This window comes from Phascolarctos cinereus, unplaced genomic scaffold (assembly GCF_003287225.1).
Source record: "Phascolarctos cinereus isolate Bilbo 61053 unplaced genomic scaffold, phaCin_HiC Scaffold_2;HRSCAF=192, whole genome shotgun sequence".
NCBI lineage: Eukaryota > Metazoa > Chordata > Mammalia > Diprotodontia > Phascolarctidae > Phascolarctos > Phascolarctos cinereus.
In genome coordinates, this window is record NW_027555625.1 from 183,327,029 (window position 1) to 183,335,781 (window position 8,753).

Genomic DNA, 8,753 nt, shown 5'->3' on the forward strand with positions numbered 1-8,753 from the left:
GCTTTTTGGACCTCTTTTGCCATTTGGGTTAGGCTATTTTTTAGGTGTTATTTTCTTCAGTATTTTTTTTGTCTCCTTTAGCAAACTGTTGACTTGTTTTTCATGATTTTCTTGCATCACTCTCATTTCTCTTCCCAGTTTTTCTTCTACTTCTCTTACTTGTTTCTCAAAATCCTTTTTGAACTTTTCCAAGGCCTGGGACTGATTCATATTTTTCTTGGAGGCTTTGGATGTAGGAGCTTTGACTTTGTTGTCTTCTTCTGGTTGTATGTTTTGATCTTCTTTTTCACCAAAGTAAGATAATATAGTCTGACTCTTTTCGTGCTGCTTGCTCATGATCCCAGCCAATTACCTGAGTTATAAACTCTTTATTAAGGTAGAGGTCTGCTTCCAATGTGGAGAACATACTGTCCCAAGCTTCGGGGGTATGTACAGCTGTTTTCAGAGATACTCATAGGGACCTGTAAATTTTCAGTTCTTTCAAGTTGGTATGTGAAATGGAAATTGGAAATTCCCCTTTAAATTAATAAGATCACTCAAATAAATAGGTTCAGTTCAAATCTCGGTCATGACCGTTCCATATCTCCTGAGTGTTCTTGGCCTAGCATTCCAGGAACTAGCCATTCCTAGGTCACGTTGACATGGAGGGTTGGCTCCTCTCCTTGTGAGACATGATGTTATTAAAAAACAAAATACCAAGCCTCAGGCGGATGGGAGCGTGGCTAAGGTCAATTGGACAAACCATGAATAGCGTATGCATCAAAAAGGGCTTCTTGGCCCCAAGCCTTCTTTGTTTAGAACAATATAAAAACACTGCGTCCTGTAAGCCCGCTGAGCCTCACCCGCGGGAAGGACGCTTCGCCTGGGAAAATCTTTACACAATTCAAGTTTGTACAGGCTGCAGCGGGGCTCCCAGCCGTTGATTGATTTTGGAGGTTCCCTTGAATTGGTGATGTATTCTCTTCCATTACCGACTCTCTTGATCGGTGCTATATTATTGATTGTTCTTATTATTTATGCTTTCTATGCAATTTCAAACTATCTGTGCTTTGCTTCTTCTAAATAAATTATCTATTTCCTATTATTTTCTGGTGCATTGGAGAGTGTCATTTATAGGAGCGAATCCGAACCTCACTAAATCATATTAATACAAAATTGGCGTCACGAACAGGATTCGCTGTATAAATGCCTTTCTTTAAGAGAAATGTTGAGCCCCGGGCTCCGGTAGAGGTCCCCGGTTGGGAGGACCCTCCGTTTTCCTCGCTCGCAAAAACCTGGTCACAGTGTACAGGACCTAGTGAGGATTGGGGGAGCAGGGTGAGGAACGGAAGGCCCTCACAGTTGACTGCATGTTTATCTAATATTCCAATTGAAAAGGGGAAAGAAATGAGTGGAGTATGCCGAAGAGGGTGGGCTCTTCTGACTGCATATAGGACAGTGTGTTTGGAGTTAGACAGGAAGGAGGAAGAGAAAGCACAAATGGAGAAAGAAATGTCTGAATTGCAGGGTCGATTGTCTATGCTGCAGTGCCAGAATTTTATATTAGGGGATCAAGCTAGGAATTATCAAAATGTAGCCGAGAAGGCTGCTGTTCGGGTGGCACAGTATAAATATAGAAATAGGTGAGGAAAAGTGAATAAAAGGAAAGTGCATGCTGTAATCGCCGTAGCAAATATGAATTGGGACCCTGATACTTGGGAAGGTGATATTTGGGATGAAGATGATGATAGGTGGGGGGAAGTGATAGAGGAGGAAATTCCGGACGTTAAGGATGGGGAAGCTCGGCCGATAGTTAGGAGAAAAGCCGAAAAGGAGGGAACTAACCCACCCCGGGTGACTGAAATCACGGAAGATTACTCCCAAAGAGAAATTACTGATTTGCTTAGTAGGTTTTCACAGCGATCAGGAGAGCCTGCAATCTCCTGGCTTGTGAGATTAAGTGATGGGGGAGCTGGAGGAGTGTGGCTAGACCCCAAGGATTGTCTAAAATTTTTGAGTTTGACCTCTATATTTTAATACAGGCAGAGAATAAAGAGGTGGTAGAGAAAAGATTAACTCAACTAATAGAACATATGAAGGAGAAGGGATGGGAGATTAATCCTGATAAAATTCAAGGTCCAGCTCAAAGTGTGAAGTTTTTAGGAATAATTTGGAATAAGGGTCATAGAGAAATCCTCCCCAAGGCCAAGCAAAAAATATTAGATTTTTCACCTCCTAGGGACAAAAGAGAAGCTCAAAAGTTCGTTGGGTTGTTTGGTTTCTGGAGGAATCACATTCCTCATTTAGGTCAGATTTTGAAGCCATTGTATAAAGTTACCCGGAAAAAGTATGCATTTGAATGGGGGGAAACAGAATCGAAAGCCTTTGAGGAAGCCAAAATAGCTATTCAAACTGCCCTGGATCTTTGGCCTGTACAGCCAGGGCCGATGGAATTGCAAGTTACAGTTTTGCATGGATATGCTGATTGGAGTTTATGGCAAAAACAACAGGGCAGGAATGTTCCTTTAGGATTTTGGTCGCGGAAACTGCCACCTGCTGGCCAAAATTATACTCCTTTTGAACAACAATTATTGGCTGCATATTGGGCCCTGGTAGAGACAGAACATTTAACTTTAAACCATGAAGTTGTATTGAGGCCAGCCATACCCATTATGAGTTGGATTATGGGGACCCCCGCCTCACATAAAATAGGACATGCCCAAGAATCATCAATTATTAAATGGAAATGGTATTTGCAAAATAGAGTCAAGACAGGCAGATCGGGTATTTCCACCTTGCATGAAAAGGTATTAGAATTACCAAAACATTCAAATGATATTGATATACCACCAAAGTCTTATGATCAATCACCTGTTTCTTGGAATAATGGATATGATTCTCTAACCCCCGAGCAGAAGAAGCATGCTTGGTTTACTGATGGCTCGGCTAAATATATAGGATCTAAGCGATGTTGGAAAGCTGTAGCCTATAACCCTTCATGCAATACTATTTTGGAAAGCTCTGGTGAAGGCCAGAGTAGCCAATGGGCCGAATTAGTGGCTGTCTATCAAGTAATTCAAAAGGAACAAGGTGGCCAATGTCATATATATATACTGATTCCTGGGCCGTAGCCAATGGCCTAGCAGTTTGGATGCCAATTTGGAAGAAACACGAATGGAAAATTAGAGACAAAGATGTGTGGGGAAAAGAATTATGGGAACAAATATGGGAATGGTGTCAATGTACTAATGTATCTGTATTTCATGTAGATGCCCATGTGAATCAAGATTCTGTGGAACGTGAGTATAATGCCCGTGCTGATGAATTATCCAAACTTCAAGGAAAAGCTTTAAAGGTCACCCCCAGAGAGGAAAATGAAACACAATTAGGAAAATGGGTCCATATCACCGCAGGACATCTTGGCGCTCTTGCATCTTACAGGTGGGCATTAGACAGAGGGATTAACATACCTCTGGATCTATTTAAGCAAATAGTACAAAATTGCATACAATGTCAATTATTTGCTCATCGGCCTGTGCCGAAGAAAATCACTGGAGAATTGGCTAGAGGGTCTTTACCTGCTCAAATTTGGCAAATAGACTATATTGGACCATTACCTGTTAGTCAGGGGTGTCAATATGCCTGCACTTGTGTGGACACCTACTCTGGGGTATTAGTTGCCTGCCCCTATAAACGGGCTACCCAGAAAAACACTTGTAAAACCCTAGATATTATTTCTCTTTATTATGGGACCCCCTACAAATACAGAGTGATAATGGTACTAAAGTTTGGATAAAGAAGCATCAATCTGATAGACCAAGGCCAGCTGAGCTCATAGCACAAGGAAACACTAATACTGCCATAGTAGTATACCCTGGTGATGATAAATGGTATCATGTCCCACTAACCCAAATGTTTTTACGATATTAAGTGTTTTACAGTGTTTGCCTGCTATACGCTAACTATGGCATGAACTCCAGGTATTCCAGTGGGGAATCCTCAGCAAGGACCGCGTACTGATTCCATCTACGCTGGTGAAAACAACACCCACATCATGAATTGGTCATACCCATTCAACGTAGAAGTTTGGGACGCCCCTCTATTTCCCCTAATGAGAATCAATTTAACTAGTTTTAATCTAACTGTAACTGCAGCAAACGGTACCAATATATCCTGTACCCTTACAAGTTGGCCACCTAGTCCATATTTTCCTAAAAGGTTAAGATCTGTAACATATAATTGGACACAAGTAAACTCCACCTACACTGTCTCACTATCACAAGCGGACGACAGAAAATATTTTTATTGTCGTAACACCTCCAATGGGCTGTATGAAGAATATCTAAACCAATTAGTATGGGTTGTACCTGTGACTCCAAAACCTCCTGGAATAATTCGTGTCCCCTGCTCATGTACTAACACCTCTATCTTGCAACACAAAATAGTGTTTCATTATAATGTAACTTTTCCCTCTTTAGAAAGTTGTGTCAGGAAAAAAAGAGCTTGGTATGATACATTACTTGGTGGTGCAGGAACTGGTTTGGGTATAGTTAATTCTATAGACCTTGAGACCTTGGCTAGCAGACTGCGCAGTGCTGGACAAGATGTTTCTCAAGCTTTGACTGTGAATGCCCAATGGTTACCCACAACGATCCTGCCACACCAAAATACATTACAATATCAAGGCCAATTTTTACAAGTCTTTAATAATAGCATCCTCGTTAATTTACACCTTATGAAAAACATTGGTGTTTTATTTAATTGGACTAAATGTTCCTTGCAAAACTTATATACCCTCATACAGAAGGAAAATGCCCAAAGATTACTACAGGAAGGTAACTCTCACATATGGAACGATATACTTGACTTGTCAGATGTATGGAAAAAGCAAAAACCTGAGAATGCTAGATGCACTCCACTTTGGTGCGCTGGAACTATTATACTCTACCAAGTTAAAACTTGGACTGTTATGTGCCAATTTCATGTAATACCTTTTGTCTTACATAAATACTTTGCTTTACCTCATATCTATGGAAACTATATAGATTGGTATAATGTAACTCATACTCTGTCTGATTGTGTTGTAACTAATGGAGGGATTGTTTGTGGGATGATGACTCGGCAGATGGAACCCTGCCTTCTCTCACATTCATCCAATTTGTGTGATCTAACTTTATACCCAGTGAGTAACTTTTCTATGATATATGAAGTATCTACTCAATATGTTTGTATAGCTCTAATAATCACTCTGACCTTCTATCTGTAGATATTACTACTGTTCCATTTTCTGGTTGCTTATCCAATGTATCTTTCCTACGCTGGCAAGGAAATGATTTTTACTTTCCACCAGACACTAACCTAGTTAAAAATTTTGCTTGGGTACCCCAATCTTTGCCTCTACCTCATGTGTCTCTATCTCTATATCCCCTTATGAACATCTTGAATCAGTCGACTGAAATCAAAAAGTTATTAGAGTCCAACCAACGCGCGTTAAATGAACATCGAATACAGACTCTTATAGCTGCAGGAAGACTAGTCGAAGCTTCTCATTTAGTGATCTCAGATACTAATCATCATTGGTATGATTTTCTTTTTAAATCTCCTACTGCTACTATGTATTTTAATTCCTTAGCTACCCCCATACTACTACTTGCTTTGTTCTTTTTATGTCTTTGTATATGCAATTGTTGTATGTATACCAAAATACGCACTATATACACTCATGTCACACCTTTGCCCCTCACCTATTATTCTCATGATCTTAAGGCCAAGTGAAATGGAAATTGGAAATTCCCCTTTAAATTAATAAGATCACTCAAATAAATAGGTTCAGTTCAAATCTCGGTCATGACCGTTCCATATCTCCTGAGTGTTCTTGGCCTAGCATTCCAGGAACTAGCCATTCCTAGGTCACGTTGACATGGAGGGTTGGCTCCTCTCCTTGTGAGACGTGATGTTATTAAAAAACAAAATACCAAGCCTCAGGCGGATGGGAGCGTGGCTAAGGTCAGATGTGTATTGGACAAACCATGAATAGCGTATGCATCAAAAAGGGCTTCTTGGCCCCAAGCCTTCTTTGTTTAGAACAATATAAAAACACTGCGTCCTGTAAGCCCGCTGAGCCTCACCCGCGGGAAGGACGCTTCGCCCGGGAAAATCTTTACACAATTCAAGTTTGTACAGGCTGCAACGGGGCTCCCAGCCGTTGATTGATTTTGGAGGTTCCCTTGAATTGGTGATGTATTCTCTTCCATTACCGACTCTCTTGATCGGTGCTATATTATTGATTGTTCTTATTATTTATGCTTTCTATGCAATTTCAAACTATCTGTGCTTTGCTTCTTCTAAATAAATTATCTATTTCCTATTATTTTCTGGTGCATTGGAGAGTGTCATTTATAGGAGCGAATCCGAACCTCACTAAATCATATTAATACAGTATGCTAAGGGGTGAGGTGTTTACTCCTTTCCTGGCCTGTGCTCTGGTCTATGAGTGACCACAAGTGCTCTTTTCTGTCTTGAAACTGTGAGGAAGATATTCTCTCCAGAGCCACTACAAGCTTCACCATGCCAGCACTCCTCCTCACCCCAGGACCGCCACCCAGAACTGTGACCCAGCTCCAAGCATGGGCAAAGCAAGAGAATCCTGCAGCAGCAAAGAGATCTCTGCAATCCCCCTCTGATCAGCCACCTGATTCCCCGTGAGTCTGTGGGCTGGAAAGTTCAGGTGGCAGCCATCACCCCAGGCGTGCTCAGGAACTGGGCCTGAAACCTAGCTCCTCTCTCACCACAGAAACGGACTTTTCCCACTGACCTTGTAAGCCGTCTTTGGCATTCATGGGTTGAGAGGTCTGGAAACTGCCACAGCTGCCAGTGATTCAGTCCTTTGAGGCCTGCTCCATGTTCACTGTGGCCTGTGCACCCACACCGCACTGTGCTCCTCTCCCAACCTGGCGAGATATACCTTTCTGATCAACCATAAAGGTTGTCTTGGGCTGGAAATTTGTTTCAATTTGTTATTTTGTGGATTCTGCGGCTTTAGAATTTGTTTAGGGCCATTTTTTATAGGTATTTGGAGGGGTTTGGGGGAGAGCTCAAGCAAGTCACTGCTTTCACTCTGCCATCTTGGCTCTGCCCCTATTTCTTGACTTTTAACTCTATGCCAAAGTGAGGCTCTGCTTATTGAGTAGAGGCAGTACTGTCCCAAGCTTCAGGTTTTTCTGCGCAGCTGTTTTCAGAGATAAATCCATGTACCTGTAAGTTTTCAGTTCTTCCAAGATGCTATGATCTAGGGAGAGGTGTGTTTATTACTCTTCTGGCCTGTGTTCTGGGCTGTTAGCAACTGTAAGTACTCTTTCACCCTGGAACTGTGGCCAGGATCCTAGCTTTTCAATGACTGTTAGCTCTGATGTGCTAGTACTCCTCCCTGGCCTGGGACTGAAACCCAGAGATGCAACCCAGATCCACATATGGGCAATGCAACAGAGTTGTGCCCTTGATGACAACAAAGGAACCCCTGAGACCTCCTTCTGACCAGTTTTTGACCCCCTTACCATCTGTAGGCTGAGAGATCCAGAAATTGCTACTTCTGCTACTTATGCATTTACCCCCAAGGCTTACTGCTGGTTTGCTGGGGGGGCCTGCACTGAACTGTACTACATTCTCATCCTGGTACATTAGACTATTCCTGCTGACCTTCTAAGTTGTCAGAATGGAATTGTTTCACCCCATCCTTTTCTGCTGATCCAAAATTTTTGAGGCATTGTTTAAAGTTTTGGAGGATTTTTTGGGAGAGCTCAGATGAATCCTTGCCTTTTCTCTGCCATCTTGGCTCTACCTCCAATGAAATACCATTGGGCTATAAGAAATGATGAGCAAAATGCTTTTAGAAAACCCTGGGAAGAACTATATGCAATCGTGCAAAATGAAGTGGGCAGAACCGGGAAAACATTGTGCACAGTAATAGCCATGTTGTAAGGACTATCAACTGTGAAAGACTTATCTAATTTGACCAGATGATTCCCAGGGAAAGAAGATGAAAAACGCTATCTACCTCCAGAGAGAGAACTGATGAACTCTGTATGCAGACTGAAGCATACTTTTTAAACTTTCATTATTTTTATTGTTTTATTTTGTTTGTGTTTTGCAACATGGCTAAAATGGGAATATGTTTCGCATGACCCCATGTGTATAATTAAAATCAAATTGCTTATTTTCTCAAGGAAAGTAGAGTGGTGGGAGGGAGACAGACAATTTGGAACTTGAAATTTTTTAATGATTGTTTTAAAATTTTCTGTGTAATTTGGAAATATTTAACAAAATGAATAATATTTTTTACTAAATTAACTGATTTTTTTCAAGATGAATTGAAGGGGAGACACTTTAACTATTGCTAAAAAATAGCTTTAGAAGTACATTAATTATTTAGATGTATGGCTGCTGCTACTACTACTACTATGCCTACCATTACTATTATTAAAGTGGGGGTGGCATGGGTATTATCATGTCCTGATATGTGTTTACTTATTTTTGAGAGATTTGGGTGCTATTTATCATCAGCATAAAGTCTTCTAGTATAAAGCTTCAATGTTAGACCTAAAACTTTGGATCAAATGCTAACAAGTATGCCACAAATTTGGGTACTGTCCAATGGTGGTGCCTATTAATGAGCTCACAGAATAAACACGTAAGTTTTCCTTAAATGTAGATAACTTAGGAAATCATACAATAAACTTGCATGTATTTCTAACAGAATATATAAATATGCACACACA

The 8,753-nt window shown here is 40.9% G+C and overlaps 1 long non-coding RNA gene across 1 annotated transcript; it reads left to right on the forward strand.

Annotated features, from left to right (window-relative positions):
* The first annotated feature begins 505 nt into the window (after positions 1-505).
* Positions 506-5,603, forward strand: LOC144455834 (uncharacterized). The gene is made up of 2 exons (XR_013484642.1): positions 506-949; positions 3,249-5,603. It is a non-coding gene; the product is annotated as an uncharacterized LOC144455834 (long non-coding RNA).
* The last annotated feature ends 3,150 nt before the right edge of the window (positions 5,604-8,753 follow it).